Consider the following 10,507-nt stretch of genomic DNA (forward strand, 5'->3'; position numbering starts at 1 on the left):
ACTAAATTACGTGTTTAATCAATAATATATCCTAACAGTAAAATCAATCAAATCAGTTACTGGTGAAACAAAATATGGGGAGGACTTTAGAGACTTTACAAATATCACACCATTCCCAACAAATAGTGAGAGCAGGATTATTTAATCTTCTTTACTCTTCCAATTCCTTATTCTTCACATATCAGAGTAAAGAATGGGGTCAGAGTGGTCCAGTACTTCAGAAGGTGTAGGTGTTGGGAGGGGCGTGGGCGGGCGGGGCTAGGGTGTAGGTGTTGTGGAGTGGAGTGGGGGTTTAGGGTGTAGATGTTTTGGGGTTTTATTGTGAGAGTGTTATGGGGGGTGAGTGTTTAGGGTGTAGGTGTTGTAAGGGGGGGTGTAGGTCTTTTGGGGTCGTGTGTGGGGTGTAGGTGTTGTGGGGGGTGTGAGGGTGTAGGTGTTGTGGGGGGGGGTGAGGGTGTAGGTGTTGTGGGGGGGGTGAGGGTGTAGGTGTTGTGGGGGGTGTGAGGGTGTAGGTGTTGTGGGGGGTGTGAGGGGTGTAGGTGTTGTGGGGGGGGTGAGAGTGTAGGTGTTGTGGGGGGGTGAGGATGTAGGTGTTGTGGGGGGGGTGAGGGTGTAGGTGTTGTTGGGGGGTGAGGGTGTAGGTGTTGTGGGGGGTGTGGGGTGAGGGTGTAGGTGTTGTGGGGGGTGTGGGGTGAGGGTGTAGGTGTTGTGGGGGGGTGAGGATGTAGGTGTTGTGGGGGGGGTGAGGGTGTAGGTGTTGTTGGGGGGTGAGGGTGTAGGTGTTGTGGGGGGTGTGGGGTGAGGGTGTAGGTGTTGTGGGGGGTGTGGGGTGAGGGTGTAGGTGTTGTGGGGGGTGTGGGGTGAGGGTGTAGGTGTTGTGGGGGGTGTGGGGTGAGGGTGTAGTTGTTGTGGGGGGGGTGAGGGTGTAGGTGTTGTGTGGGGGGGGTGTAGGTGTAGGTGTTGTGGGGGGGGGGGTGTAGGTGTAGGTGTTGTGGGGGGTGAGGGTGTAGGTGTAGGTGTTGTGGGGGGTGAGGGTGTAGGTGTTGTGGGGGGGGGGGGGGGTGAGGGTGTAGGTGTTGTGGGGGGGGTGAGGGTGTAGGTGTTGTGTGGGGGGGGTGTAGGTGTAGGTGTTGTGGGGGGTGAGGGTGTAGGAGTTGTGTGTGGGGGGGGGGTGAGGGTGTAGGTGTTGTGTGTGTGGGGGGGGGGGTGAGGGTGTAGGTGTTGTGGGGGGGGGGGGTGTTTTAGGTGGACACTTTAATGCCTCCACATTTTTCGCTCTCTTTACTGATTCACTCAGGCGCTGAAGTGAGTCAGAAGTTTTAATGGAGTTTTATAAAGTGACTTACAGTAACAGCATTTTAAGCGTTTCAGACATGAAGAATTTCTGAATCAGAAACTCAGTCACAAAAAAACACCATGTGCTCTGTTGTAATCACAATCGTACAGACATCCTATCTTCTCTCCAGAGTAAAGATTATTTTAGGAAAACACTTTCCTTTTCTCATAAAATCATACTCTGGTTATGAATAATGCACTTCTGGTCAAAAGTGACAACAATTCTAAAAAAAAAAAAAAAAAAAAAATCGTCATGTTTTCTACAAAGCGAATGTTCCGTGCACTTGATTGGTGTTCACAGTGTTCAGATTATAAAAGGCTTTGCGTACACAGGAGACTTTGAAACCTGATGGATGTAAATATTTACTGCGCATGATGAGTGTTTTTGCAGCAGAACTCAAAGGTCAAGATGCAGCTCCGGCTCTGAGAACACGCGTAAATGTCAGCTCGAGCGTATTTCAGAGGACTGGGATTAGTTTAGCTTAATAAACATTTAGTTGTGATGTCTTTTTTTTTCTTCCAGAGAATAATATTTTTATACGGGAACTGAAATATGACTTTAATCATGTGTTCACATAAATCAGAGTAGATAGGCTCAGCATGATCGAGTTTTATCTTCTGGGAACATATTTATATTTTTAGGACGGTTGCCAAGTCTGTTTCTCAGAAATGCAGCTCCAGAGTCCAGATCCTTCCCAGTTTGTGTACAGTTGAGGGGAAACAGGGCACCCCCTGAAGGTTTTGGTGTTTTTTTTAATGGTAATGCACCTGTTTTGTTTTTTTATTTACCTTCAGAAAGAATTTTATGATTTCAAGCAAAAATGTGAATCTAAATAAGGCAAAAAAATAGTTTAAGCAGCAAGGCTTGGTCTATAAATTACACTGTAAGTCATCTAAGTTACAGAGAGATCAGGAAGTGGGGTCAGGGTCAGTCCGACAGAGTTACTGTAGAACACAGACGGCTGGGAAAAGATGGGAAGGGTGGGGATTATAAGAGGGACAAAAGCTGCCCAGAGGATATAAAAGAGGTTTCAAGCAAACAGGCTACTGTAGCAATGCTGAAACCAAGCCTAGCAATGTCTCGCTGCCGATAATGATCTTTAATTATTACTGATATACAGTATCTTGGTATCTAAAGGCAATACAAACTGTTACACTCAGTTCTGTTATAAAACACTGTGCCTGCTTTACGCAAGATGATGAAATAGATTTGTGTACTACTCATCTCTCACGTTACACCCTCACAACAAAAATCTTGCAGCAAAATCCAGTAAGACACTGAGATCTAGCCAAAAAAAATCTCCTTTAGGTCACAGACTTTCTGTTTAACTCCTGTGATGGCTGTAAAGTGAGACTTCTACAAAATCCAGATAAACAGGAATTCAAAAGAATCTGTATCACAAACACAGTAAGTGACATCATCAACCTCATTATCATCACCATCATCCTCATCAACATCATCATCACCATCATCATCCTCACCATCATCATCATCACCATCATCATCATCATCCTCACCATCATCATCATCATCATCATCCTCACCATCATCATCATCATCATCACCATCATCATCCTCACCGTCATCATCATCAACATCATCATCCTCACCATCATCATCATCAACATCATCATCCTCACCATCATCACCATCATCATCATCATCATCACCATCATCATCATCAACATCATCATCCTCACCACCATCATCATCATCATCATCACCATCATCATCCTCACCATCATCCTCACAATCATCATCAACATCATCACCATCATTATCATCATCATTACTGATTTGTCTATACTGTGCCTTCCTCATTTCTTCCAACGTTATACAATATTAACCTACAGTGCTGTTAAATTCTTGGCTCTGGTCAGAAGGTGATGTGGTTTCTATAGTAACAGTAGTAAAAGTAATAGTTAGAAACGTATCGTTATTTTCCACAGTAAAATGTCTCACCACTGACACAGTGATCTGTCAGGACACTTACTGTATTAGTCATGTACTGTATTTATGGATGGAGTCTCCAGTGTCAGCACTTTTTAACCACAGAGAGACTAAAAGCTGGTCACATGACAGGCTGTGTTATTTAGCCTGATTTCCTTTTATTTTATTAATTTAAATTTGTAACATTTATTTTCCTATAATATAATGACCTGTTGTATTTCTCAAGAAGATTTAAAGTTTGGATGTGAACACACACTCAGCCTAGAGCTGTACCTGCATGTAGGATCTTAATGTACTTTCCAGTAATGTGCCTTTATTTATTACATTATTTATAGAATATTTAAATACAAAGTTGAGGCCCTTCAGTAATGATGAAACTGGACCGATGCAGTGTAATGTCACAGTTCATATAAAAACATTTTTATAACATTTTTCTGATAAGATTACGTATCAGAAAATACAAAAAACACATTTTTATGATGAGGAGTGTGAGATTAGTGTGTATCCATGAGCAATATAAATCTATAATACTTTTATAATAAAGTTACTAAATAACTCAAACTGTTTTTGTGCTGACTGAGGAATCTATAAGGGGATAATGGTGAATGGGGATGTGAGTATGGACCTTATAGTGGAAGTACATTTGCTTTGTTTAGCAAAAAAATATGAGAAGACAACTACGAAAACAGGACCTTGGAAGCGGAGAGTGAAATTGTTTGCCTTCATTACAAAAGAGACTGCTGAAACAGGAAAGGGGCCCCAAAAAATATCACCATGAGATGATGTACAGAACAGTCACCGCGTTTCACGCTGTCCTGCAGAATGAACGAGGTTCAGATACAAATAAGACTTTTAGGCTTGGTTTGCTGGTTTGATTCTGACTCACAAAGAAAATCCTAGACAGCGTTCTATAAGGATTTACTGATGATAGTGTGTGTCAGAAATGACCATTTCAGATTTCAGGAAGTTTCTTAGGATTTTTGCAAACCATATCCGATGTTGCTCATAGAGCTTCTGCACGCGAGTGTAATGCACGAGTCAGGGCACGAGTCAGGGCACGAGTCAGGGCACGAGTCTTTACGCTTTGTTATAAACTATTTAAGCAGAGTTCTACTGGATTAATCCAGGTTCGCTCCAAAAACACTAAGCAGCATTTACATACGCGTCAGTAAGGGTAAAAGCAAAATGAATCACCAGCAGAGACCTAGCTAACGCTAACGCTAACTATAGAAAGGCCTCAATTTAAAGTGTTTTTCCTTTGCACACTCATACCTTTCACTAACAGTATTTCAGCCTGATAGTGTTCTTCAACACAGACCTATTTGTACCATCACAAGGATATTTTTAGACAAAGATACAAAGAACTTCTGGATAATATCATCAGCTAACATGCTGTACGTGTAATCACAGCTACAGACATCGCAGTCATAGAGCACTGTTATAATGATGAGAACCTCTACTGTCCTCAGGGGTTATGCAGATTTACCTTTAATAACCACAAATTACACAAAACTCATAAGCTTAAACTGATAATTAATATTAATTAATCACAATTGTTTTACATCAGTCACCAGCAGGAAATTTTCAGCCCAAAAGCAAGAGGATGTAATGAATAATACTGTTCAGCCGAAAAGACCCAGTTATTATATGACCCAGAATTATTCATCAGTTATTTTTCCATGGTTTTTTATTTTTACTTTTTGTCCCAGTGCTATGTTTTGACATAGAGTTAGTTCTCTGATAACTTGATGATTATATAACATCCTGTTTTCATCTGGGAATATTATAATATTGGCCAGTCATTTACAATATGCAGTTTTCCCATGTCCTCCCTCATCAGATTTCCCATCTGTGTCCTGAACTGCAGTAAGAGAAAGTAAATTGAGATCTCTCACTGGGCAATTATTTTTAAATGGCTTTACTTAGCTTTAAAAGTAGATAATGAGCTGCTCAAAATGTGCACTAAATATACTTTAATGTGGAGTGATATGGGATAATTACTTATCTGTTCCCAAATGATCAGTTAGAGTCAATAATCCAAGATCAGACAGAAATAAAATAAAATAGTTTTCTTTGTTGGAACATACAGGATATTTTTCAGACCGCTGGAAGAACTGGATAAGATATTCATCTTGCTCAGCTGGCGGCACTGAGGCCTCCTGAGGACACAGTCACACACATGTCCCAGATGATTCCTGGAGACTACAGTGTTAGCACGCTTCCACTCATCACAAACCAAATCAGTGCAGTTACCTGGCTTCGTGTGATGCGTGTGTGTGTGCGTGGTGGCTCGGGCGGCTAAGAGTCTGGGTTGTTGATTTTCAGATCAATTGATCCAGGTCCGAGCCCCACTCTTGTGGGTTGTCCCACCCCACACTACCCAGTTGCTGTGTGTAGTGCTGGTCCCATTTGAGAGACATGTTAATACTTAACATACTTTAAAACTGCATTATCAGTTTCCTATAACCAGCTTGCCATGCATTACCTTATTCCATGTTTATAAAACAAGTATATTAAAGTTGTGATTAATTGTGATTGAATACAGACTGGCAGCACGGGTGGCTTAGTGGTTAGCACTGTCGCCTTGTACCTCCAGGGTCTGGGTTTACAGGATTCACAGTGAGTGACTGTGTGTGTGAATGTTGACTGGAGGTCCTACCGTGGGTGTACAAAATAGGAATAAAAACACTGGTCAACACTCGTCTGCATTGGCAGGCCATGACTGTGATGAACTAAATTAAAATCGACTGACAGCATTAAATTAAAAGATAAGTTTTCTGGGAAACATTAAACCACTAAAGGGGAAACAAGTCTGTACTGTTTGTCTCAGGAAGAGTCAAATGCACTTCACTAAACCTTCCAGAGTCACCTTTCCATGTACAATAATTAAATACGGATCATGAACAGTCAAGTGGTCGCTTGGGAACTGATGCCGTCTGCAACACGCAGCTCTAAACCCCAAACCTTTTCCTCTTCCACAGTTTTTAAAAAGATCAACATAAAGACTTCTGAGTCAGCCAGCCTTTAAAGACAACTGCTTCCAGACTAATTTGTCAAGGAAAAGGAAATGAATCGTATTAATATCCGTAGTCATGCACAGCAAACCACAAAGCAGGTCTAATAACAGAAAATTACTTGCCTTGGGGACTACATGTAAATCAGCGCTTACTTGTCTAACGACGAGTCCATTATCACATTCAGTAGATACAGCAAAACAACGTATCTTCAAGAAATAAGAAGCTGACTAGAAAAAAAAAATTCTTGGAAATAAAATGCAATCTCAGGAATGAGTCAGAAAAAGCAGAGCGGAGAGCGTTCTCTCGCGTATGACTCACGACTCGGTGTGTCCAAGTACACGGTGTGACTGACGGTCAAATTTTAAGCTGCGTCAGAGTTAACAAAAGTAAAGCCAGGACAATATGGATGTTTATACACGTGGCTCAGTGAAGAGCCAGGCATGTCCTGAACCCTTCTGAACCCCTAAACACTAGGGTGTGCCATGTTCACAGGGTTTAAATAATCCAAGATCAGAAATCATACATACAGGGAAATAAAACTACACTGGACTCGTTTGTACCATGAAGCTGCACAAATAATGCTGACAGTAAATTCCTTACATAAGCCAATTAGTCAAGTTCCTGTCTGGAGTCGTTCTGCTGATGAGCCAAAATTCTACTAGAAATCAACTGACATTATCTTAAAACAATCTAACTAACTCAAATTTATTTCATTTGTGATTAAATTACACAAAACACACACACACACACACACACACACACAGATATAGACAATTCACCTGCCTATCTGCATGCCATACAGACATGAGGAAATAAAGAGTGAAGACACGACTCTGGAAGTGATGTGAGGCGGTGATGTGACCCAGAGCAGCACTGGGACCAACATCTAATTAACACACTCTGTGTCAAAATATCAAGGTTCAGACTCCATAAACCAGGCAGGCATAGTCATGGCCACTGTGTGTGTGTGTGTGTGTGTGTGTGTACAGGTGTGTGTGGGTGTTATCAGTAAATTACCACTCCGCGCTGCACTCTGCCCCATCCCCCCCCCCTCCCCCTCCCCTGGCCTGCACTTGGATTGTTGTGTCATTGTTAAAAAATGTATCTAGTCAGTGTTTGAACTTAAATCAGGGCTATTAACTGAAGACTCCTATAACAACTGAAGTCTGACAGCCCTGATTACCAGTAGCACACATTTGTATACAATACTGCAACACACAACATGCTCTATTTATTAGATTTATTTATCGTATAGGGGGAACGTTGATACAGAGGGTACCAACTAGGGACCATGGAGACCAATAGAGACCATTGTATTTATTCCTATTTAACTACCGTGGAATAAACTAGCCTAATCTGCACTAGGGAACGCCATCTAACCTAATCTGCATATCTTTGGACTGTGGGAGGAAACCAGGGGACTTGAGGAAACATGAGGAAAGAGAGCTGGGGTTTGGAACAGTCTTATCTTTTTAATTGCATTTCACTACTTTTGTACTTGTACAACCATGTATGTGACAATTAAAATTCTTTAAACTTGGAGGAAACCCACCAAGCAAGGGAAGAACATGCAAACTCCATGCACACACACCCTGAGCTCGGAATTGATCTGAGACCCTGGAGTTTCACAGCAACAAGGCTAACCACTACACTACTGCACTACTGGCCAAAACATGGTATCGGTACTAAAAAGTGTCTTACTTAGGTGAAAAAGTGAATTTTAACACCAGTTTTCATAATATTTAAAGCTTTTTATCTCCATGCTTTGTTTTTTTTGTAAATATATATACACATTTATATTTTTATCAGATATTAAGAAACGCATTTGCTAAATACAATTTCATGCCCTTTTATGTTTTTGAGTCTGTAACTTTTTAAATTTCAAATCTTTCAATGATCTTAACTGTCATTCAACTAAAATTCTAAATTAGATAAAAATTTGTAACATGTATTTGACATGGTTACAGACACTACAGAATATTTAGGGGGGGAAATCCTTAATTTTGCATGGAATGCTTTAATTTAAATAAATTTAAGCAATCATTTTTACAGGTCTCTAAAAACTTACACCAATTTCAGTATCATTACTTTCTCATGAAGAAATATGAATAATTAGCATTTTAAATGATGATTGTTGAAAGCCAGACAGTATGTAAAAAATGACAATTTTTCGGCCACATATAAAATCATCTCTCCAAAACAGCTGAAGTCAGCAACTTTACATTTTCATCACCTCCATGTTCATGAATTTAAGAATGGCACACACACACACACACACACACACAGTTTGTGGCCATGTATACTATATAAACTTTTACAGATTTAAAATTTAAATACTTTATACAGATATATTGTGGAATGTGAAGATAATATAGGAAGGGTGTTCAAGTCAAACCGGGACTTAAGGTGAAATTTCTTGTGTATGAGGGTGTAATTAATTGATCAATTAACACAGCCCCGCCCCCCCACACACACACACACCTTTACACCCCCCCTCCCCCCCTCCCTATATGTGTGCAGTTCCTAATCCTGAGTGATCCCAGTTCTCCTCTCGTCTAAACTCACACACACACGCACACACACAAACATACACATACCCGCGCGCGGAAACGCACACGCGCGCGCGCGCTAACGCACACTCACAGACACGCGCGCGCGCGCCCAGACGCGGAGGGTCACGGAGACACAGCTGGTCTTACCTGTGACTCCGGTGGGACCCCCGTCACTGTCCCCTCACTGTCCTCTCACTGGGTCTCGGTCCTCGGTTTCTGAACAGAGACGTAGAGTTGTGTGTGTGTGTGTGTGTGTGTGTGTGAGCGGGTTCTTAGGTCACAGAAACCCCGACTCCATAAACACACTCTGAGGGAAGCGGTATCTGTGTGTGTCCAGGGGAAGTCATCTCTCCGACACTCACACACACACACACACACACACACTCAGAACTTCTCCATGCTCGCAGGAACATCTCAGAAACCGAGTGTTGCAATTTCCTCTCCGGCCTGGAGCGGCTCCTCCTCGGGTTGCGCAACACCTCGGGCTGGGGCAACAGGATTCTGATCCTACCGAACTCCCCCTGCGCCTGGGACACACACACACACACACACACTCCACTAGGCAGCAGGGAGTTTACTCTCATGTGAAACACCATGTCATTTCCTGTAGGTAAACATTATTATATTCCTATGTTTAATTATAATTCACTAGAATATTAAGCAAGTACCATCAGCTGTAAACACACACACACACACACACACAGCTTTATAAAAAGAAATGAGGCATAAGAAGAGTAAAACTGCTGTTAGGGTAGAAAACAAAACTGTGTATGGAAAGATACATGCAGTGGGCAATTATACAGTGGTGTGAAAAACTATTTGCCCCCTTCCTGATTTCTTTTCTTTTTTCTCAAACCACGTTTAAGCAAAAAAAAACATTAAGGCTCGTCTCTATTTTGCTAAAAAACATCTCAATGATTGCCAAGACTTTTGGGAAAATACCTTGTGGACCGACGAGACAAAAGTTGAACTTTTTGGAAGGTGCGTGTCCCGTTACATCTGGCGTAAAAGTAACACAGCATTTCAGAAAAAGAACATCATACCAACAGTAAAATATGGTGGTGGTAGTGTGATGGTCTGGGGTTGTTTTGCTGTTTCAGGACCTGGAAGGCTTGCTGTGATAGATGGAACCATGAATTCTACTGTATACCAAAAAATCCTGAAGGAGAATGTCCGGCCATCTGTTCGTCAACTCAAGCTGAAGCGATCTTGGGTGCTGCAGCAGGACAATGACCCAAAACACACCAGCAAATCCACCTCTGAATGGCTGAAGAAAAACAAAATGAAGACTTTGGAGTGGCCTAGTCAAAGTCCTGACCTGAATCCTATTGAGATGTTGTGGCATGACCTTAAAAAGGTGGTTCATGCTGGAAAACCCTCAAATAAAGCTGAATTACAACAATTCCTCAAAGATGAGTGGGCCAAAATTCCTCCAGAGCGCTGTAAAAGACTCGTTGCAAGTTATCGCAAACGCTTGATTGCAGTTATTGCTGCTAAGGGTGGCCCAACCAGTTATTAGGGTTAGGGGGCAATTACTTTTTCACACAGGGCCATGTAGGTTTGGATTTTTTTTCTTCCTAAATAATAAAAACCAATCATTTAAAAACTGCATGTTGTGTTTACTTGTGTTATCTTTGACTAATAGTTAAATG

The 10,507-nt window shown here is 41.7% G+C and overlaps 1 protein-coding gene across 4 annotated transcripts in view; it reads right to left on the bottom strand.

Moving 5' to 3' along the window:
• zmp:0000000936 (interleukin-1 receptor type 1) overlaps window positions 1-9,280 on the bottom strand; it is a 21,999-nt gene extending 12,719 nt beyond the window's left edge. The window contains exon 1 of one of the 4 annotated variants that reach the window (XM_053496610.1): window positions 6,426-6,785. The gene's annotated coding sequence lies outside the window, so the exon portion shown is untranslated. Of the gene's footprint in view, window positions 1-6,425; window positions 6,786-9,002 lie in introns of those variants that run through there. The other 3 variants (XM_053496609.1, XM_053496608.1, XM_053496611.1) reach the window with 3 other exon arrangements.
• Window positions 9,281-10,507: the final 1,227 nt, after the last annotated feature.

This window comes from Clarias gariepinus, chromosome 5 (genome assembly GCF_024256425.1).
Source record: "Clarias gariepinus isolate MV-2021 ecotype Netherlands chromosome 5, CGAR_prim_01v2, whole genome shotgun sequence".
In the NCBI taxonomy this organism is placed as follows: domain Eukaryota; kingdom Metazoa; phylum Chordata; class Actinopteri; order Siluriformes; family Clariidae; genus Clarias; species Clarias gariepinus.